At 41.3% G+C, this 23,791-nt stretch overlaps 1 protein-coding gene across 9 annotated transcripts in view; it reads left to right on the forward strand.

Annotated features, from left to right (window-relative positions):
- Window positions 1–60: 60 nt before the first annotated feature.
- Window positions 61–23,791, forward strand: part of myo9aa (myosin IXAa) — a 235,602-nt gene continuing 211,871 nt past the window's right edge. For 8 of the 9 annotated variants that reach the window (XM_060940904.1, XM_060940907.1, XM_060940911.1 and 5 more), the window contains exon 1: window positions 61–476. The gene's annotated coding sequence lies outside the window, so the exon portion shown is untranslated. Of the gene's footprint in view, window positions 477–21,699; window positions 21,717–23,791 lie in introns of those variants that run through there. The other variant, XM_060940905.1, reaches the window with a different exon arrangement.

The following is a 23,791-nucleotide window of genomic DNA, read 5'->3' on the forward strand; positions in this document are numbered from 1 at the left end:
GGGTGGGAAATGAGAAGAAAACGCGTTTAAGCGGCGGGCACGCGCAAACGCGCACGCACCGCGGCGCGCGCGACTACGCTAAAGATGAGGAGCAGGAGCGAGCAGTGATTAGTGATTTAAAAAAATATATAGAAATAAAATAAAATAAAAGGACGTTGGAGAGGAAGGAAGGAAAGAGTCTCGTCATGTTAAGTGAGCAGAAGATGAAAATGAAGAATAAGTGGTAATGGTGTTTTGTGGTGAATTACAGTGGGCTCTGTGTTATGGGCCGTTTTGTCAGTTGGAAGTTCGCGCGAGCGAGATTTTGTGAGAGGAGGAAAAAAATCCGTTGGGATTTAAACAGTCGCGAGCGCTGCTGAGTTCACTGAGGAGGACGCTGCTGCTGCTACTGCTAACTACTACTATTATTATTTTTGCAACTACACGGAATAAAAACAGGATTTTTCTTCTTTCTTTTCATTCTTCACTTCGAGAAGGTGAGTGTTTCGTGTTTTCTGTCGTCCGTTTGACTAGAAAGAAGTTAATAAATCTTCCTCAGGGACATTTAGTCATGACGCTGTTTAGCTTCTTCATTCATCCCTGCAGGTTCTTTTCTCATTTTCTGGTTTGTTTGTTTGTTTTGCTGTACACTGTGCTGTATTAGCCTGTTAGAGTTTAAAGGATGTATCTAGTCTTTAGTGTGGACTCTGAGAAGACAAAGATCTGTAGGCTCAGCTAGCTAATAACTTTAAATTAATGGCTATGCTATGACATGACGTTGCTTTATTTCACTTTCTGATGCTAAGACGTTTTAACCTGACCTGATGATTGTCATGGATGTCTTCTTCATTAAATCTGCATGAATTTTCTAGAGATGTGATTTGAAGTCAGACTTGTGGTTGCCACCCTGTCCCGCCTACATGGCCACGCCCCTGAGGAGCACCGGCTTTATCAGCCCAGCTCGCACCTTCCTTTACCCCTTTTTCAACCAACAGGGAACTATATCTTTCTCATTCATCTCATTATCTCTAGCCGCTTTATTCTGTTCTACAGGGTCGCAGGCAAGCTGGAGCCTATCCCAGCTGACTACGGGCGAAAGGCGGGGTACACCCTGGACAAGTCGCCAGGTCATCACAGGGCCGACACATAGACACAGACAACCATTCACACTCTCATTCACACCTACGGTCAATTTAGAGTCACCAGTTAACCTAACCTGCATGTCTTTGGACTGTGGGGGAAACCGGAGCACCCGGAGGAAACCCACGCGGACACGGGGAGAACATGCAAACTCCGCACAGAAAGGCCCTCGCCGGCCACGGGGCTCGAACCCAGGACCTTCTTGCTGTGAGGCGACAGCGCTAACCACTACACCACCGTGCCACCCTATATCTTTCTTTCCTGGCAAAAAAAAAAAAGGCTCGAACCAAGCTGGCCATTTTCCTCTGACCTCTCTTATCAACAAGGCGTTTGTTTCCATCCATCCAGAGAACTTTTGCTCACTCGATGTTATGTTTTTTGTTTTTCGCACCATTCTGTGTAAACTCTAAAGACTGTGTGTGAAAACCCCAGGTGATCAGCAGTTTCTGAAATACTCACTCACTCAAACCAGTCCATCTGGCTCAAACCAACCCATGCCCCAGTGAAAGAAAGTCACACTTTTTGAGATCGCAAATTTTTCCCGTTCTGATGTGTGAACATTGTGAAGGTTAACTGAAGCTCTTGGTTTGTATCTGTATGATTTGATGCATCATGCTGCTGTCAAGGGATCGGCTGATTAGAGACCTGCATCGAACAGGTGGGTGGGTATTCCTAATAAAGTGGCCGGTGAGTGTATAAACGGATAAAGATGTGTCATTGTTTAATTAATTACAACAAGGTTGGCAAATTGCTGTGGTAATCCTGTCCCACCTACATGGCCACGCCCCTTAGGAGCACCGGCTTTATCAGCCCAGCTCGCACCTTCCTTTACCCCTTTTTCAACCAACAGGGAACTGGATGTCGTCTTTATTAAATCTGTATGAACTTCCTAGAGATGTGATTTGAAGTCAGAATTGTGGTTGCCACCCCCTCTGCTCTGCCACCCTGTCCCACCTACATGGCCAAGCCCCTGAGGCGCACCAGCTGTATCAGCCCAGCTCTCATCTTCCTTTACCCCTTTTTCAACCAACAGGGAATGGCTTCTATTCAGGTTCCTGCACCAAATTTTGAAATGTTCAGGGGGTTGGATTTCCCAAAAGCCTCTTAATGCTAAAAGCGCCTTATCTAGGAGAGAGAAGAAGAAGAAACCTTTATTTCTCACATGCACACTTCAAGCACAGAGAGATTCATCCTCTGCATTTAACCCGTCTGAAGCAGTGAACACACAAGCGTATGTGCGCACACACCCAGAGCGGTGGGCAGCCACACTGCAGCGCCCGGGGAGCAGTTAGGGGTTCGGTACTTTGCTCAAGGGCACTTCAGCCCAAGGCTGTCCCATGTTAACCTAACTGCATGTCTTTGGGATTTGGGGGAAACCCACGCGGACACGGGGAGAACATGCAAACTCCACACAGAAAGGCTCCTGTCGGCCGCTGGGCTTGAACCCGGAACCTTCTTGCTGTGAGGTGACGGTGCTAACCACTACACCACCGAGAGAGTGTGAGTGAGTGTTCGTTGTGTTCAGTGCTCGCTCTACCATTTAACAATGATCTTTGTGCTGTGATGCTTTTGAGGAAACCCACCCCAGAGTATTTTGACCAAAAACAAATGGGTTCAGAACCTGAAAAGTTGGTTCCCAATGTTCTCTGTTGGTCGGAAAGGGGTACTTTTGAGCCAACTTGCCCCAGGTATTTTTCTCATGCTGGGATCAAGTATCTTTAACGATGGTCACGGTGTCAGATTAGGCATACATAGTGCTGTAAATTCTCGCTGTGTGTTGGTCAGGAGATTGTCAATGTGACAATTTTGACTCCCACCAATCATCATGAATGTGCTTGCGCTTTGTTGAGGAGGAGGGTCAAGAATTTGTCCATGGTCATCAAGGAACACGTTGGAGTTGTCAAAGTAGGTGCGGAAATATAAAACGTTCTGACGTGTTAGTTTGTCATGGGGCATCCCAGACACCACGTCGCTGTTCTTCAGTTGTCACGCTATGAGGCCTGTTCGTCTTCCCAAACGTTATTCAGCGCTGGAATTTGTTGGATGTGACCCAATCATGTCAAATTCGTGCTGTTTTTAATGTAGCCTGATTTCACCATACTCAGCATCCACAGTGCATTTTCTATGTACTTGACACTTTTTTTCATTTCTGTGCAAGTTTGCGGTGACGCCGGAATGTGACCAATCCAAACGATGGGCTGGCATGACTCCTCGGATCAATCGGACAATGTGGACAGTTTGACATTTCTTTAGTTCCTGTGTGAGATTAGGTCAAAAATAGAGGAAAAAAAAGTTTTATCTTGTTTAAATAATTGTGAAAAATAAAGCTTGGAAGCAAGTCCTAGATCATTGGTGTGTCTGGCGAGTATATGTGGCTTGCTTTGACAATTGAGCAGTGAAGCTTGTATGAAGTATAAATCAAACATCCAGTTTTTGCACTGATTTGAGCGGGTGTGTGTGTTTTAACTAGTTAGCGTTTATTTTGTGACTGCCACGCCCACAAGAGATACGAGTTCGGCAGGATGAGGCACTGAGAACTGATGTATTATGCAGAAAGAATTGCTTTAAAAGTTTTTCCAAAATATCCCTAGTCATGCACTTGATGATTTTTGAAGTTACTCAGTGTTGGGTGGAGTGGGTTTATTTTATTTATATTCTTTGAGTGTCGGATAAAAATGCACGCTCTTAGTGGGCTGTGTTTTAATCCCAGTCCTCAAGGTCAGGTTTTTAGCTTATTTGGGACACGGCTGCTTGGCTGGGACAAATGGAGGCTTTCTTTTCTAGCAAATGTTCATGCCATGGAGGGGCAACTTTTCATGCTGTGTGTGGTGAAACGTGTGTATGACTGGTTGACCATTATGTCATTTACTCAGCGAGTGTGCTCTGTAATCCTGACTCATCAACCCTTGCACTACAGCGCTGTTGATTTAATTGTCTATACCAGTAGCTCTGGCAGTAGTGTCGGCTGTAATTCTAATCAAATCCACGTCTCCAATGCCGGAGCTAAAGCGGTCACACGTTTAAGAAAGTTTCCCACCATATATAAAAGTAACTACAAACTAAGTTTGCCGTTTTTTAATTTATTTATTTTAAGTAACTACAACCTTTTTTATATAAAAGCTTGTAAATAATAAGAATGCGGTCATTTGGTAAATTGCTGAAGTATTAGAGGAATAAAACCTAAAAATGAAATCTGATTTGGTTTTCGTGTTCAGACACCTCAAAGTTCGACATGTGCGTTCTGAGATGCTTTTCAGCTCACCATGGTTGTAAAGAGTGACAGTTACTCATCTCATTATCTCTAGCCGCTTTATCCTGTTCTACAGGGTCGCAGGCAAGCTGGAGCCTATCCCAGCTGACTACGGGCGAAAGGCGGGGTACACCCTGGACAAGTCGCTAGGTCATCACAGGGCTGATACATAGACACGGACAACCATTCACACCTACGGTCAATTTAGTCACTAGTTAACCTAACATGCATGTCTTTTGGACTGTGGGGGAAACCGGAGCACCTGGAGGAAACCCACGGGGAGAACATGCAAACTCTGCACAGAAAGGCCCTTGCCAGCCACGGGGCTCAAACCCGGACCTTCTTTCTGTGAGGCGACAGCACTAACCACTACACCACTGTGCCGCCCGACAGAGTTACTGTTTAATAAATTTTAAAATTGTTGTTCAAAGTATATGTGTAGTAAGAGGAATAAAATGCTTTGGGGCATTGATTATTCTCCTCTACCAGCAATCCCCAGGTGGTTTTTATTCTTTACTTTTAGTGTACCGTCCTGCATATTTGGCACATTGTCCTGTATGCCTCGCTACAGTAGAGGTTTGTAGCTCTTGTTCAAGTCACTTGTATTTGTTATGTAGAGCTTGGGTTTTTCTGAATAATTGTGATGAACAGGAGGCCACGTCCCACTTTCCTCATACCTACTGTCTATGTAGAGTTTATTTGACTTGTAGTATGGCACATAAAGAAATAAGGAAACACCTGTCCTGTGCCAATCCTGCTCCACTGGCACAGGTGATCAGACTGCGTCCAGAGGAATGTTCAGAGTGTCTCAGCTGTTTGGGTGGACTCAGAGGGCAGGCAGAGCCCAACTGCCCCGTCCTGATATCCGACACTTCAGAAATGACAGCATGCCCCATGTGCATCCTGAGAGATTCTTATTACCAACAACGCTTGCACTTGTCTACGCTTGTGTTTATCTAGAACAGGGATTGTACAAGCAGAAGTGCGTTTTCAAATGTAGTGCATTACTGACACGCCTTGAATTGAGTTTTTCATCCACCATGACTGCTAGTTTTCAGCACCTTCACTTCTCCAGCTCCATCTCTTTCACTCAGATCAGCTGGTCTATCTAGGGCTTATTTTAAAGCTCGTTTCTGGGCAGTTTATTTATTCTCACCTAATGGAGGTGTATCTAGGCCAGATGACGACCCAAATGAGGACAACACCAGAATGAAGGTAGGTCACATTTGGTGATTATTTATGTCCAGTTTTTAAGCCATCGAGAACTTGAAGGATGTCGCGTCTATGGGAGTCGAAACAGCAATCTGATTCTAACGAGCAGCGTGCGTTAATAGGATTAGGATGCACGTCCTCTGAAAGTGAAGTGTATTTAGAGAACAAAATGACTTTCAGTATAAAATGATCATTAAATATTAACTTGGACCAGAAATAAGTTGCTGCCTCAACAGATATCTGTAGAAGAACCTTTTGGCAGTGGAGGAGCTATTTATTTATTGATTTGAAGGGGGGAAAATTTCCTTTTAAATATCCTATAGCTTTTTAAAATTCACATTGAGAATGCAAGCAAGTTTACAAAGTGCTCGAACATTTATAATGGTAGCCGTCTCCAAAATGTTGTGCGTAACCTTTTAAGTACAAAACTACAATTTAAGTCCCTTTGGAAATGTTTTGATATAACGTTTAACATGCAGTAGCTAGAGTCGGTTAAAAGCCTATAACAGCGCAGTTTTGACAGATGTTTATTGCAGAAACATGCGGTTTTGGTCCAAGCCTGAAAAGGCGTTCTGTCTGGAATGTTATTTCCCGCTTTGTTTTGTACAAGTGCAAGTGGCCGTAGACTAAATATTTATGTTTACTAAGAAGAGAAGGAGCTCGGCTGAAATCAGATCAAGAGTTAGGAGTCCATTGTTGTCTGTGTCTCGAGCAACATTTAATTACTGTAGGTCTCGATCAGTTGGTTGACTGCACATGTCAGGATAATGAGAGCTACGCTCTGTAGTTTATTGTTTAATCGACACCGAAAGAGTGAAGGATGAGTGCCTTTTGTATCTGAATACAGAACGTGACCTTGTAGCTAAAATGTGCTGAACACGGAGCCTTTAACTGGAAACGGTGCTCAATACTTGAGTCATATTTCATATCAAGTCTAATAGGATGTATTTTTTTTTCCCCTTCTTCCTGCACATATTAGATTGACCCTGAGTTACTGCTTGAAAAGTTTTCCTTCAAAAGATACTGCTATTTTTTGCTTCAATTTCATTTTTTTTTTTAAACAGACCATATTTGAGTTCTACTGTTAGTGTGAATTTTATTTAATTTGTTTTTTATGAAGCTGTTCATGTAAAAGTTGGAGTTGTTGCTTCAGTTATATTATAACTGAATTTATTTTATTTTTTTAAATAAATCTTCTCCTATATTAGTCAGTAGTGATGGATTTGGGTAACATATGTATGTGACCGAGTCAGATGACCTTGATGTTTTGTTCGCCATCAGTTCTTGTAATCGTTCTCCAGTGTGACTTTTTGTATGCACGTTCCCATCCATTGTTTGAGATCGTTCCAGGTCAATATTTCCGTTTCCTGTTGGAGATGGCAGGTAGCCTGCGTTTTGTGCATTGAGGTGAGAATTTAACGTAACTCATCTTAGCCATTATATGCAAACGAGCTTTCCTTACAACCTTGTGAAGGCTGCTCGTTTGAAATGGTGGGAAAAAGTTTTGAGATTCACGCCACCTCGAATAAGGAAGGTTCTTTTTGACATGCATTGTTGTGCCGTGGCTCTGACTTGTTAATGTGTCGAGCACCTTCATGCTTTAGTTTAACAAGAGTCTTTGAAGGCAGCTCGGTTCTGGTGTGGATTTTTTTTTTTTTAAATTAAATATATAAATGTGCTCCTCATGGCGCTGTCGGATTGTACAAGCGGCCTGGTAAAGCCATTAGTGTCCTTTTTTCCATCTGTCTTCACCTCAGACGGCCGTCTGCCCCGATGTCTGTCGGTTTTATTCCCCAGGGATGTGTTTGGGAAGATATTTGCCATTTCTTCCTGCTTTTTAGCTGCAAGTTTTGGTGACTAGATGTTGCTTGATGTATCATGTGCCTCACTGTTCAATCTTTCAGTCAAGTTTTGTGTTGGTGTTTTTTTTTTTTTTTTTGTAAACGAGAACCAAATGTTGTAAGATTTATTACAATTTTGTATCGGTGTGTGAATGCAACTCGTATGTGGATTATCAATATGAGAGAATCTCAAGTCAATCTAGGGCACCGTTTTTAGACTGATCAGTGAGGCCCAGTGTAAAAGCCCTGTAAGTATGAGATCTGTTAAGTGCTGTAATCTTGACATCTTTAAAGTACTTTATAAGCATCATTAGTGGAACTGAAATACAAGTAATGCCTAGTTGCTGGTCTCCATGATTATTAGATTTGTAGTTTTCTATCTAGTAAAACATGAATACAGTACCGTATTGTTGTTGTGTTTTCGTTCTCAGTGCCGTAATGAAGGTGTGCTGTTAATTTAGGGCATCAAACTAAAAATACATGGTCATAACAAGGAAACCTGGGCTCCCGTGACCTCCTTCTGTCAGCGAGAACGAGTGCAGGTGCCTGAAATAAGCTAACCTGACCTCTCCTCTGCTCTCTGTCCTCTGGAGTTTCAGACACTATGCTTTCTGCCTCATGTATGAAAAATCTACATTATTGTTTTGCCGTCAGGAAACAGTGCGAGGGGTTTGAATGACTTTATCATATCTCGTTTCACATCTCTGCGCACACACTATAAGCTCTGCAGACAGAAGACTCGAGATAAGACCGTTCTTTGCAAGTTTGAAGAGCTTTTCAGGTCCAGCTTGTGATTTGCTGATGTGTGGAGTTTTGAGCAACCTGGATTTACAACGTCCTTGAACTCGCGCTGGACGTTTCTGGTTACAGATTTTTCGTCTGTTACCAGAGACGACGTCTTGATTTTTGCCAATAGTCGTTTTATTTATTGAAGTCAGACATCGACCGGTTTCATAATACTCTCAGGAAGGGTTCGGAGAACTTCTTGCTGAGTGCTGTGATGTATTTTTGAACTGCCCATGTGGTCAGCAGTTTTGCTTTTTATAAATATTGCTACAATAATAATGACATCACTTGCATTGCATCTGGCATTGTTTTCCTGATCAGTTGGAGCGGCGTTTCATTTAGCAGGTGGTAGCGTTTAGGGACTTAGAACCTAAATACAAACCCGAAGGCGCTTTTAACTCATTTCGTATTCGAGCTCTTAGTTTGGCGTGCGTTTATGCGTATGATTGATGTATTTCTGTTGGATCTGGGCCTGTATTGTAGACACCATTGTGGCCTGACCTTGTGAGCAAAGCAAGGCTAAACAACAGAGTTGTGGGTTTGTCGTCTTCCTGTGCTGTTTTCACCCTGGAAACATTTCTCGAAAACTTATTTACATAATTGCCCAAATCTTTCGCATTCTTAATACTATTTAATTATTTATATATTTAAAAAAAGAAATGCTATGCGACTAAGGAAAAGCTCCAGAGTGAGCACTAAGGATGTGTTCAGCCTTTTAATGGTATTCAATGGTAAAGAAAATTACGGGTTTGCCTTCTCAGAGAAGGATGCATGCAACGCTGCTTTCAGTTGTGGGTAAAATAAGGGACTTCAGAAGACAGCTGTCCATATGCTGCTACATGAATGGGACAGCCTTTATTTTGGGAGCGCAAACACCACCCGAAACGGCACTTAAACCAAATATCAGATAACAGATCAGCACGTGTATGCGCGCATGCTGTGGCAGTGTTTTTGGCTTATTGCTCTCTGAGATCCAGCACGTGGGTTATGATATCTGGTTGTTCATGTCCATCTTCTATCCGCTTGACGTTCTCCGGACTGTTAGATGTAGTGATTTTTGTGTTCAAGGCCGGGATTGTGACGGGGCTTACTTATCACAAGCTTCAGCCTAATAGTATCTTGCCCTCGTCTCACGCTTTTATTGAATTTCTGTGCCTGGTTATGGTTCCTGGTTCATCAAGAGCCTTGTGTTGTATTTTTATAGGACTTAAAGATGTGGTCAGTGGTTTAAGTTTTTGTAATAGTTGGCATGGTCATTCTTTCTTGCTCTGAGCCAATTAAATGTATGCATAAAGAAGAAACTGAGCTTTTGTGCCTTCTCGGGTTCTGTAGCGAAAAGAAAAATGCAAATGACGTGGACCACCAACATCCATACAGTTGGCACAAGGAGGCATCTCTGTCAGTCCATCGTATTACCAGTAAATTCAGCTCACTAGATGTCTCATGTTTGACCCAGTTTTAATTTTATATCGGTTTAAAATTTCACTTTTTAGTTTATGTAGCAGATTATATTTGTATTCCTTAGTTATTAAAATTTAGTTTTTATGTGAGTGTGAATGGTTGTCTGTGTCAGCCCTGCGATGACCTGGCGACTTGTCCAGGGTGTACCCCGCCTCTCGCCCACAGTCGGCTGGGATAGGCTCCAGCTTGCCTGCGACCCTGTAGGACAGGATAAGTGGATACGGATAATGGATGGATACCTTTTGAACAAAGTACCAGTCAAAAGTATAGACACTCCTATTCATGATTTATTTTTTTTCCCCCTGTATTGTGACCTATTTTTTACGTTTTGTAGAACAATACTGAAGACATCAAAACTATGAAATAACATGGAACATGCATGGAATTGTTTTTTTTTTTTAATTCACATTTTATATTCTTCAAAGTATCCAGCATTTTACCTTGATTACTCTCAACTAAGAAAAGACAAACAACATTGTTACTTTAAGACGTGAAGTCTGTTATTAAATTGGTTTTTTTTTTTTTTGGCCTCTTCTTTTTAATCCATTTTATTCCATTGACCATGGAAGGGACAATGAAGGGACAGACTATACTTTAGCTTTGATTTCCTAAACTAGTGTCCAATCCTATTCACCAAGGCTTGGTGCGACTCCCCATTTTCTTTCCAACCAAACCAGAGCCACAGCTGATTCCCTGTGTTTAATCTGATCTTGACCTTCAGTCAGACTATCAGATTGGTTGGAACAATGCCCTTTGGACACCCAATTTTAACATTCTCTGATACAGCGTACATACCTTTTTTAAAAAAAGGTATGTATTCAATATCTGATCCAGATGAAACGGCATTATAATGTGCACAGAGGTTTGTTTTACATCATTTCCTGTTTAAGTGTACAGTTTCTTCTGAGAAACACTGGGCTTCTCTAAATAAACTCCACTATTCAAGAGTTCTGCATTATGTGTTATGGAAAGTGTTTCCTGTTTGGCCCACGTCAGGGTCATTGTCCAGACAGCGGGTGGAGAAAAATCTCCCGCCAAAAACAGGACTGTGGGGCGATGGCTGATCCTGCCCTGTCTCCTCTGCTCTCTCTGGGCAGGCCGTGTACTAATAATAACAGCGTATGAGCTCAGGGCCAGCACTGTGTGTTTTTGGACTCTATTTAGTGTAATATAACGCTGAGTCGTCAGTGCATCAGTCTGTTCTCATGTTCTTTCTTTCTCTCTCTCTCTCTCTCTCTCAGCAGTCTGTCGTGACTTGTCGTCGTGAAAAGTCCCGGATGTCTTAGACTTGGTGTTTACGAGGCTGTAAAAGTGGTAGATCTGTCCTTGTGATGTGATGTTTTTCATGAAGACTTTTTTTTCCCCCCTTTCCATGGGAATGCTGTATACAGGATGGTAATAGTGAGATCTCTCTTTCATCTCATTTACTCGAACAGTTCTTTGGAGGCTTGTATTGTTTAGTGATTTCCAGATGCGTAATATATACTGGAGATTTTTAAATCGGCAGTGTCCTTGGTAGTCTTACTAAACACGAGCAGACGTGAAGATTTTGTGCATCAAAATACACTGGATAAAACATTCAGCTTGAAAAATGTTCTGGAGTCATAATTTGGTAAAAGTGACTCTTGTACTGCATTAGATTTCTGGATTTAAACCATGTAGGCAGCCATTTTATTTATTTATTTATTTATTTATTTATATTCTAGGCTCCTCTTTTACAGATGCTAAACTACTACTACTTCTTGACCGAAGCATGTTTGCGTCCACGTTTGTCGCTCCCACCTGTCAGCGTTTAGCACGAGGCAGACACCTTCCCCTTATAGCAGGGAACGTAGAGGGCGTGTGTGCTGCATTGAGGCTTTGTTCGGGATGCCGAACTGTGATTATTTACATGCTGTGTGTGTGAGGCCTGCCTGTGGCCCTGCAGCCCTCTTTAATTAAGCAGCACAAGATTGAAGCTGAGCCGAGGCTGGATCGCTGCCAGGCTCAAGCACGTGCAGGGAAGCCAGCCGAGCCCCGAGTGCAGGACTGCAGTGCGGCACGGCGCAGCCTATTTGCCCTTCAGCATCATTCTGACACGCTGCCCCCTTTTGGGACGTCCTACAGACTCAGGAAAACAGTGCTGTGATAAAAACATTTATGGTATGTTGTTATGGTATGTATTTCACAATGCCTCATGTTTTTTCAGAAAGACTGATTTTAAATCACACGTAATACTACGGGTTAAACATGGTGGGCAGAGGGGGGAGTACACTATCTTTGTGTACAATGTTTTAAAGCAGTGATGATGCAAGGGCTTGTGATTGTTTTTTTTTTTCTTTAAGTTAACAGCAGTGGAAATTTTTATTATTGAGTTCTTACAATTTGATTGATCCCAGGAATTGACTGGTATTTTAAATAAATCCAAAGCTGAATAGCTCAACCAAGTTATAAATGCTTTCTACTTGATCTGAATTTGATGTGTCAGTGGAAAAGTTCTAGAAAGCCCTCTGGCTTTATAATAAATAGATAAAATATGATCGTACACATTTAAGTATGTTCATGAAATCGAGTTGCACTCAGGAGAATCCTGGAATTTATTTTTGGGTTAGAGTGCTATAAAGAGCGAGAACCACAGATTTAAAGGAGCTGCAAAAGTAGGGCTGAAGGTTGAAGGACGCACTACAGTTAATATCGCACTCAAGTGTTAAACGCATGACTGTTTAATGATCAGATTTTCACACGGCTAGAGGCATTTCTGGTTTTTGTCTTCATATATAGCATAAGAAGCCAATGCTGTGTGTGTGTATATACTCTTCTGGGAAGGCTTGATGTGAGATTTTGTAGTGTGGTTGAAGGGATTTGTGTTCAGTCAGCCTCAAGAGCATTAGTGAGGAGGCCTGGGGTGCAGTTGGTGTTCAATGGGGTTGCGGTCAGGACTCTATGTAGAACACTAGAGTTCTTCCACACCAGCCTTGGCAAACCATGTCTTCATGGAGTTCGCTTTGTGCACAGAGCATTGTTCTACAAGAACAGGTTTGGGCTTCTTAGTCCCAGTGAAGAGATCTCGAAGTGACAGCATATAAAGGTATTTGTAAACAATGTGCGCTTCCAACTTTGTGCCAACAGTTTGATGTAAGAAACAGCTGTGGGTGTGGTGGTCGAGTGTCCACAAACTTTTGGCCTTATGTCACAGCATGGCAACCAGCTGGAGCATGTTAAAGGAAGAGGTCTGTTTAGCAACACAAACCAATAGAGAGCCCCCTCCCCCCAAAAAAAATTTGGTAGATGGACAGGAGTGAAAAAGCCACTGGTGCTGCTGGAAACCAGCAGCTGACTCGTTCACTTCCTGTCAGGTAAAATGACACACAAGGAAACTGATGGCCTGCACCCATGAGCGCAAGATCTAGTGATTTTGTCCACCACGAGACACTCCAGTTGTGGTTTGATTTCCGTATGTTGATGTATTTCCTTCTGAAACAGGAAGTCAATCGTGTCCTCAGTGAAGTGTTTGACTGATTTACACAACAACCAATAGCCTTGCCTCTCGGCAAATCTCACAACCCTGACAGCAGCTTGGTGAGAGATAAATATGGAGAACTTTGAAGAGTTAAATGACAGGGTTTTTGCTTCCTCTTACTGATTAAAAGCCCTGATGGTGTATAAACATGTTCTTTGGATGGAGAGCACTAGCAAGAAGTGCCTGTCATGCGTGACCTTGTACAATTCCTCTCAACCAAGCAATGAATGGAAAAGGGAATAGCGTCCAAGGATGCACAGCCAAAAACATGTAGACGAACTGCGATCGAAGACCCGCCTCTTGGGGTGGAGCATATGCTTCTAGAGAGCATTTCGTTCACCACATTTTACCTTGATATGACCCCCTCAAATGTTTCTGATGACTTTATCATACTGCTGCCTGATAAACTAAGGGACAGGCACAGAAAGCTCCAGAGTTCCTGTCAGGGCCGTGTGTGTGTGTCTTCAATGCTCTGCGTAGATTGTGACTGTTTTGTGGTGTAGCTAAAATCTGTCTGAATAGAGAGATCCTGTTCTGTGCACTGCTGTGATGTTGATGTGGGATGTATTACAATATGAGGAATCGTGAAAGCTTTTTTAGAGCTTGTTGCGGGATGACTCATCTATTCCCTTCTGGAGACTGATTCTCATCCTCGGTGTGGAGTCTGGTGTCCTGTAATAAAATAAAATAATGCTTTGTGCAGCTTTTATGAGCAATGCTGAAATATGCTCGGAGCAAATTCAATCGATAGCCAATGTTTTTTTTTTTTTTTTTTTTTTTTTTTTAAATCACATCTTTCCAGAATTTCTCAAAAACAGATGGCTTTTATTAATTAAAAGCGCCTGTCACAATAATGAAGCTTGAAGCAGGGTAGACGCTGATGTGGCTTTGTGCTGGGAATATCAACATTTTTCATAACACTACCAAGTTGTAGCAAGCCCTTGCTTGTTGTGGGTTTTTATTATTTTTAATAAATGGATTTTTTTTTTTTTTTTTTATTTGTATATACCCACCCACCCAGGGATGCTTTTTGTCCAGCGAGGAATGGAGAGGTCCAGGGAGGCTTCCGGCCAGTCTGCGGTCAGTGCTGAGATGGTGTTCTCTTGGTCGGAATTTTTTTTTTCCCCTCCTTTTTTTCCTCTAGCCTGTTGGTTTGCTGTCGGTTTGGAATTTTGTTGGGTCACACTTTATTTTAAAGACCGATTTTGTACCATGATAAATGTAGACTTTAATAATAATGATAAAATAAAATATTTGCAGTTGCTGCTTTCAGCTGCTCCTGTTAGGGGTCACCACAGCGGATCATCCTTACCAATTTATGCTCCGCATATTTGATTTGGCATTGGCTTTACACCGGCTGCCTTTCCTGATGCGATCTAGCCAGGCTTGGGACCAGCACGAAGTATGCACTGGCTTGTGCAACCCCAGTGACTGGGTATTTTTGCCTAATCCACATGTCTTTGAACTGTGGGGGAAACCCACACAGACACTGGGAGAACATGCAAACTCCACACACAAGTGCCCTTGTCGGCCATGAGGTTCGAACCTGGAACCTTCTGTGAGGTGACTATGCTAACCATTGTGCTTTCTTTATATTTATAGTAATCAGGGTTATTTTTTTTCTTCTTCTTCTTACTCGAATGAAAATGATGATAAATTGGGTAAAAATGATTAAAGTTAAGCCATTTTCTCAGAATAAGTGTATTATGAACCTGGAAAAAACCCAGTTTGGAAACCTGCCTTCTGGTCCAGAATGTACATTTGTATTTGGATTGGCCTCTTGTCGATCATGTTATGGACGTGGCCCCATTACTCAGTTTTCAAGCAGTTGAAGGTGCAAGCGCTCTTGAAAGTGATGTCACGTCATTGCTAATGGTAACTTGAGTTGAACCACTATACGAGTTGGGTGGCGGAGCTTTGTGTACATGGGTGAAAATGGGAGCAGGCTGAATGATTTTTTTTTTTTAAATAAAGTCGAGACATTTTGACTTTGAATCAATATCACACTTGTTTACCTGTGACAGGGAAAAGCTAGCTTAGGTGGCGGTAACTATCTGGCTGTTAATTTATAATTTAATTTTTAATAAAAGGTGTAGAGATTCATAGGCCTTTTTTTCTTATTTCTGTTCATTACGTATTTAAGGGTGTGTTTGATTAATCAGTTTTGTTTCATCTCTGCTCAGACAATTACTTCCATGCGTAAAGTCCATGTTTAACCGCCGTGTATAATATCCTTGTTGTCCATTTGTAAATCATTAAGATTGCGTTCTTTAATGTAGCTGAGCTTCTGAAAGCAGCCCGCTGTCTGAACGCTGTGTGATGGGATTGAGAAGGGCACGTTCTCAAATGTCTCTGTCTACACTCAATCGTTTGAAATGCTAATGTACACTCATCATAAAATGTGATACAAATGAAGCAGGCAGGTTTGTAGCTCTAATCTTATGTGGATTGAAAGATCTATTTTTTTTAGAAAATAAAGCAAGGAGTGTGATCACAAAATTGTGCAAAAGGTCTTTCAGCATTTTGAGGTGTCAGTAAACCAGGATGTAGTGTGAATTTGTGTGATCGAACCTGGTGTATCAGATTAAATCATTATCAGGACAAGCAACACGTTGTTTTTGCCCCCCCACTGTGGATTTGGATGTTATTAGTTACAGAGATGAGGAAAAAATTATAAGTTTTGCATATAGAGAAGGGGTGGACGATAAAATATCACATGATGCTTGAAGGCATTTCTACAGTACACAATCTGTAGCTTGATGTTTAGGCTTGCTGACTGGAGGTTTTTTTTTTTTTTTTTTTTGTTTAAGCCTAGGTCACAACCAGATGTATATTTTTTTTTTTTTTTTTTTTTTTTTTTTTGGCCGTGCAATTTGACGTTTCCCAGATCGCTGCGTTGTTGTTGTTGTTTTTTTTTTCGTGGAGAAAGATGCATGTTGGCTGTAAGTTTTGTCTTGCAACCTGAAAAAACATAAGCGCCCGTAGAGTTTGTTTGACATGACAAAGAACCTCTGCGGCCAGTCTACGGTCGACCGGCCGTAGGAGCACGTACGGCCGGTTGTGACCTAGGCTTAAATGCCGAGTGTCCACACTTGGACAAGTCAATTTGAGCCTCCTTTGTATGTTTTAGGAAAATAGAAGCTGTAGGTCACATTCAAATCACATGAGAGCATGAATGTAAATTAGCCTAAATGTCTGTAGATCTCCTCTCGAGATGATTTGTTGTTCTCGGTCTTTACTTGCTTAATAAACAACGTAAAAAAAATAAAAAATAGTGTGCCTAAAATTTAACCATGGACAATTCAGTTGCTTTTTAATATTTGATGTGTTGACAATTTTATGCATCATGCTGTGTTAAATACAAAAAAAAAGAGAACATGGAAAGAATCTGGATACTGGTATTTAAAAAAAAAATAGCAATTAGGTCTCACAAGGATTTTTATTTTTTTTAGGATTTAGTATTTCCCATGATATCTTGGTGTATTGATGTAATTTATTCTGATATTGATATTACGGCGGCATATTACCAAGCAGTGTGTGTGGGTTGGGCGGTTTTATTTATCAGTGTTCGAAATATCAGTCTGCGTTTTGCAGAATGATTTTCAAGATTGCAGAAGAAAAATTAAACAACCTGCAATTTTGCAGAATGAAAAAATCAGGCTCGGGATACAATGGTTCTCAATTTAGCAAACTAGCGGTGCTGTAAATAAACTGAAACCTGTGCCGCGCGAACCTGACGGCGTTTTCCAGGTCAAAGTTGAGCAATATTTACGTAATACCGACGAAAGGCGACGACAACCAAATAAGGGCAGTTGCCATTTTCTGATGTAAGATTTCGTCACTTTTAATACCCGCCGGGAGGACCCGACAACTACCTTGGCAGTGTTCGGCAGTTTCCGCCATGCATCTCCCAGAATTCAATGCGGCACAACAAACATGGCTCCCAAGAAGAGGATTGTTTCTTCGGGGCAAGAGTCTGACAAAAACGCCAAGAAAACAAGGACGATTTTGTCGTGTCTCGGCAAAACTGGCAGCCAGCGTGACTCCAACAACAACAGATCGTGTGTCCGCGAGGGTGACAAAAAATGAAGACGGTCGCTGCTGACTAGTTCTTATCTTGCGCGCATATATATATATATATATATATATATATGTGTGTGTATATATATATATATATATATATATATATATATATATATATATATATATATATATATATATATATATATATATATATGTAAATTGTATAGGTTTTATATAGTATTGTATTGTAGAATCATGCAAAATTATACTGATATTATATCCCTTTTGAAGACAGCAATAGTATTTTACCTTTATTCATAGATACTTTTGAATATTTTGTTTTCTCATACCAAGCTACACTAATACATGTTTTGTGTACTTTTTTTTTTTTTTTTAAACTAGTGCTGTCTTGCCTGTGGTGCAGACTAGCACAAAGTAAAACAGCTGCCCTCTAAGACAAAGCTCATAGGTTCAGTTCTGCAGCTCTCAGTTCTGCCATGATTAGTTTGTACCCAGTTCTCTGTTAGTTTAGAGCAGTGAAGCCCCTGCAGTAGTTCTCAGGTCAGTTCATGACCTTGCGCTTCAGAAGCCAGGCAAACACAATGAACCCAAAATCTTTCCATTTGCCAGTTGGGTTTTATTCCATAATGGCATCAATTCTTTGCATCATTGTAAGATGTAACAGAGTGTAGAATTGAAACCTTGCTTTCAATTTAAAACTACAGGTTGCAGATGCAAACGCTGTGAATGAAGTACATTTTGGGTAACAGTCTATTGTTCAAGCTAGAAACTTAATCTTGACAAAATGTAACATGACATGTAACATGAAAATGAATGTTTTTGTTTCTTGAACAGTTCTATTTTTTTTATTGTGGTGATACCTTTATTAGTATGTTGTGTGGAAGGATAATGTGTGGGTGTGATAACTAGTACATTTATGAATTAGTTGGTATACTTCAAGTTGTAGTAGCCCATAGTGTCAGGGCGAGGGGGATGAAAGACCTGTGGGGGTATCATGGAATGATAACTGCTGCAGAGAAGGATCTGTGAAGACTGAAATTAAAAATAGTGAGAGAATAAAGAATTACAGTAATGCTATGAGTTGTAAAGCTAGATATGATGTAAATATAGGCATTATTAGGTTGAGAAGGGTGTAGTATGGAGGCTTGTGTATTTGCAGAAAATATTTCCAAATTGCAGAACAAAATTTTGACATTCTGCAATATTGCAGAACACTGGAAAAAAGTATTTCGACCACTGTTTATTGAGGATTACTTTAAATTAAAATTTTATTCTGTATTGGTCCTGGAGCACCAGGCTGATCAGGAGAGTTGGGTGAACTCCGGGACTTGGGGGTGGGAGAAAATCCCACAAAGGACTTTTCATGAGCCAAATCTGGTCCATTTGAATCTGAGCCGATTTGCAAATCAGCAGGGTAGCTCTGGTGAGTGGTGTCGTTACGTGGGTGTGCACGTGCTGACCACCAAGTCCTCGACAGGCTGCTGACTGACCCAAGACAGATCCTGAATTCTCTCCTTTCCTTTCCTTTTGATTTCAGGAAGTCATCTCTTGTGCGCTCTCTCTCTCTCTCTCTCTCTCTCTCCTCTTGAAAATTCTTTAGCCTCCCCCCTTGAAATTCCAAGCTCTACCTACGTCTGCTTCCTGATGCATCCATAAAGATGTATCAGAACAATACTCAATTATTCATTCGCTTAAGTGGTCTGATGCGAACATGCAGCACCACGTGCTACTGGATGACTCAAGACTAGTGTACGTCATGACACTAATGAAATGACCGCGATATGGACAGATTTCATGATTAATGATTGCAGTCAAAGCAAAAGAAAGTGGAGGAGGAAGTACAGCATCTTCATACATTTTGATACAAGTAACCTGGTAAAACACCTTAAAGCTACAAACAAGGACTTTTGCTTGCCTTTAAAAAAAGGCTCGGTAAGAAACTGAACACACAATGCCATGCAAGTGAAACAAACAGGTCTTACTTGCCGTGTTGTACTTAATCATCCGGTATTGATGAGGAATTACGACCATGAAACGTTTACGCAATCCAAGGTAGCTCATGTAGCTAAAATTGTTATAAAGAGTGAGTGCGTGAACCTGAATATGCAGGTGTATTTCTCGTGGCCACCATATTTAAACTAGGGAAATGTTCCATGATGCTCGGATTAATACTTAGTAGGTTGCTTGTTTCAGGATCAGTACTGGTGGTGTTGAGAAACATGTACTCAGTTGGAAAAAATGGTATTAATGTATCCCTAGTTGATGAATCATGATCTCCCCTTCATAATGGAGCTCAGGAACACGAGGCCATAGTAGTCTGGGGTGAAGTGAACTCTCACAGAAATAATTTGCGAAGTGAATGTCTGGAGTGCGCTTTTCGGGTCAGACTGATTTTAACATTGTCTGTCTACTCCAAGCTCTTTGAATAAAAAGAGTTTTCTGTTAAAATGTGTAAAAGTTGGTCGTTCTGTGAAGAATGTTTGTGTTGGCTTGATTTAAGAGTTCCTGCTTTGTAGAGGAGTACTTGTACCTGGAGCTGGAATTTATATTAAAGAAAAAAAATAGGGGGGGGTTTCCAAGACTATAGCATTTGACTAAAACTCCAAGCTCCATCCAAGAAATCACCCCCTCACTTCAGATTTCCTGTCCCTTTCGTTAACTTTTAGTTCGGCAAGTACGGCATGAACGGTAAACAAAGTACTTTTAAATGAGTTCTGCTGCATGTTAGCTAGAATTTGCTTTAGATCGGTCATCGTACAAACATACTTGCTGCCCATTATGCCTGCTGGCATGTAGGGCAGCAACAAAGGATGACCACTTGTGTCTGTTCCTGGGCAAGTTTCTGTATTGTGGTTCAGGATCATCATTTCTAGTTCTACCATGCGTTGCCGGGTGTTCTTGGGTTGCCCTGTCTTGCACAGTCCTTCTGGTGTCCAGTGTCGAGCAGCATGTGTGACGTTATCTTGCTCTCTTGGAAGAACGTCTGATCCATGTCCATCACCTTGGCATGATGACCACCATGCTATCCTGATTGCACTGAGCGAGTAGTTCTTGGTTGGAGATGGTGCTTGGCCAGAAGATGCATAGAATTTGATGGAGGTTCTTATATGCATGACTTGTCACAATGAGCTGAGTAACTTGCTGCAAACAAAAGATGAACGCAGAGGCATCCATGGTGGGTGTGTTTGGGTTCCTCCTCCTCCCTGCCGACTTTGGAGCTGAAACGTATAGGGGTTGAATGACGTTTCTGACAAAAATCGGTTTGGTTCTTTTGATGGAAAGGCAACTTTAGTTGAGTTCCTGATAGGGTTCCTGTGGTGGAAGTGTGTCTTGTGTGCGTCATCCTGTGGGTCCTACAGGTCAGAAGCGCACCAGGTTAAGATTGACGTTAGGCTTGTGGTTTGGGTGATGTGACATCTAGGATTATTTATTTATTTATTTATTTATTTATTTATTTTTTAAATATACAAGTTGCTCGCTGTAAGACCTCATAATATTTAACGTCAACTAGTCGGCACAAAAGGGTTAGTTTAATGTCGAGGAGCTAGCTTGATGTTGCTAGTTAACAAATGTGATGGTGTGTTATGATGGTGTTAATTGGACTCTGCAGAGTTTCCTTTTCAGGTCGAACACGGTCATGTAGATGGTGAGTCATTTCTATGATATGAACTGCAAGCGACTCGGCAGTTATTGTGAGGTGAGCTGTAATATTTGTGCTTCCCTCTGTTTGCTTTACTTTGGTGCTTTTGCATTTTAGGTCAAAGATTAAGTTTGCAGAGATGAAACAGAAGAATGTGTAACGTGGAATTGGATTCCACGTCTCACGGAAATTAGATTTTTTTTTTTCTTCCAATTTTCAGTACAGAAATAAGTTCTTAATTAACAATCCCTCACCCTCAAGGCTTTCCGAAATGCTATCCTGTCTGTAATCAAAAGCGTGCACACACCACGTTGGTCAGATTATTGGATTCATTTGGTTTCATGGCCTGCTGGGCAGATGTTCTGTTTTCCAGGCGTTCTGTGTGTCTGCTTATGCTGGGATCAGGCTACATGAAACTTGTCTTTCACAATGTCCAACTGGGTAATCATTGTGCCATAAATTCTTGACCTGTCTTGGTCAGCAGACTGGCAATCATTGCAAGTTTGACCCTGACCAGTCATCGTTCTTGTGTGTCGTTGGAAGGAAGGTCAAAAAACTGTTAATCATGGCTACAGAAGGAACACCTCATAGGAGTTGTCAAGCTAGGTGAGAAAATGCAAAACTCCTGACGTGAGGCTTTTCCTCGGCATGTTGTGGCGTGACCCAGACAGCGCATCACTGTTCTTTGATTGTCGCCCTACAAGACCTGTTTGTTGATATTCATATTCGACCCTGACACTAGAAATTTGTCTGTTACAACAAAATCGTGTCAATCAGGCGGAATTTGTGTAGTCTGATCTCAGCATTAATCAGAGCTCCACGCATTGGTACTGGTGTGATCGGAGAGATTCTGAACTTCCCCGAGTGAGTAAAATGTAGACAAGCATATCGGAAGAGTAAGACTTGGCAAAATACTATGCAGTCTATGAATCTAGAGAAACTGCTCTTGTAAGTGTGACTTGTGAATTTGTTTTCAAGAAATCGTAAATGGAATTTTCAGAAATGCAGTACCTGTCTCAAATTGACACCACCTAATTCAATGGGTTTTCTTTATTTTTATTAATTGAGACACTCCATGTCAAAGTAATGATGGATGTTGCTTCTCTTTATTTAGTTGAGCGGTTCTTGACATAATATGGATTACTACAGTTGTGGGATAGGGCTGTGCTATTTGTATTTTGATTATTTACTGTTTGATCTCAAATGCATTAAGAAGGCAAGAAACTCGTCCACTAACTTTTGATGAGGCGTTCCAGGTGACTTTCTCATGAAGCTGGTTAAGATGATGCCAAAAGTGTGCAAAGCGTCAAGGTAAACACTGGATACTTTGAAGAGTCTAAAATATCAAACATTTTTTAAAAAATTATTTACCATTATAATTTCATATAGGTTCCATATCTCGGTTCATAGTTTTGATGTGTTCAATATTCTACAATGTAGAAAATGGTCAAAATACAGAAAAACCTACGAATGAGTAGGGGTGTGCAAACTTTTGAATGTACTGTCAATGTAAAAAAAACCCTGAATATTATTTAAAGTGTGTGTGGGGGTGTCTCTCTCCCTCTTCTCCACATTTTGGGAAAGTATTGCTGTTCTGATTGGTCAGAAGGTGTTGCTTGGTTTTCTATAACAGCTGTGCTAACAGGGCTGTGACATGATTTGTTTCTGTAGTAACGACTTGTATGGCAGGCGCTCCACATACTCGAAACCTAATAACGGCTGTAAAAATGTTATTTAAAGGAGATACACAACCTTTATTTTTAAATAAATTTGAGTGGATAGTATCTTTGTCCTTGACTCTTGTATGCTGCATAAATGGGGAATTAAAAGAATTAATTTTTTTGAGAGTTAAAATCAATTGCAAAGTTGGCATTCGAGCTGCCCCGCTGAGCCAGCCAGCCCTGAGTGCGTGACGGTAACCGGTTTTAAGGCCGAGGCCTTTGACAGCTATAGACCAAAGTCTTGTAAAAAATTTATGGTGAAAGTAAGAAATGCTGTTACTGACTTGCTCAACTAAGACTGATTTGACTTCATTGATTGTGGGTTGACTCATTAAAACAGGATAGGTGTTATAACTTGCATGTACATGCATGCATTTTCACTGATAAAACGTAAAAGGCTCATTAAATGATCGGATGAACTGAGACAATCGCGTTCTGAAGCAAATTAAATCATCTTGTACCAGTAATTTAAACACGGAATACAAATTGCATGTATTAATCTAAATGCAGGTAAATAACGTGTTTTGTATCCAAATGAGAGTCGGAGCTTACCCGTCTGTGTTCTCACTTCTTGAAGGCCGATCTTGTGGCTGATTTTGTTTTTGAAGCAATCTGACTTTCAGTTGTTCGTTCAGTTCTCCATTCGTTCGCTTTTTCCATGTAAGGGCAAGATGGCTGCGATATCCAGTTTAGAAATAAGATGGTTGCTCCACTCATTCTCCATTTTCTCCATACTGAGTACTCCACTATTACTGCTCAGCTCAGGCAATTACTAAAACCTGGGACAGAATGTCACTGGTTTTAGCAACAACCGTGGGGAGGTCAATGCCCGAGCGATAATGTCATGTCCCGTTCCATCCCGGGTTTTACCAACAACCCTCGGCTCACACACTCCAGGAGAACTGGTGTAACTGAATTAATTTTTTTATTTTAAAAAAGGAAAAAAAATACACTTGTAGTTTGTTGATGCTGCACCCTCTTTCAATACAGGCTTCTAGCCAACGCTCCTCAACAGATCAGAGGTTTCGTATGAGTCTTCAGTAAAATGTGCATAGCAGAGGAGAGACCACTTCATAGGCGCCCAATGTGCCCACGAACTTGTCGCAAAACACGTCCAAATCTTTGCAGTTTGAACATTCTTGGGCCACGAATGCAATGTAAATCCACCTTCTGCTGTGTTGCTGCACCAGCCAGCAACACATCTACATGGCATGGCGA

The sequence above is a fragment of the Neoarius graeffei genome, chromosome 15 (assembly GCF_027579695.1).
Source record: "Neoarius graeffei isolate fNeoGra1 chromosome 15, fNeoGra1.pri, whole genome shotgun sequence".
NCBI classification, from domain to species: Eukaryota; Metazoa; Chordata; class Actinopteri; order Siluriformes; family Ariidae; genus Neoarius; species Neoarius graeffei.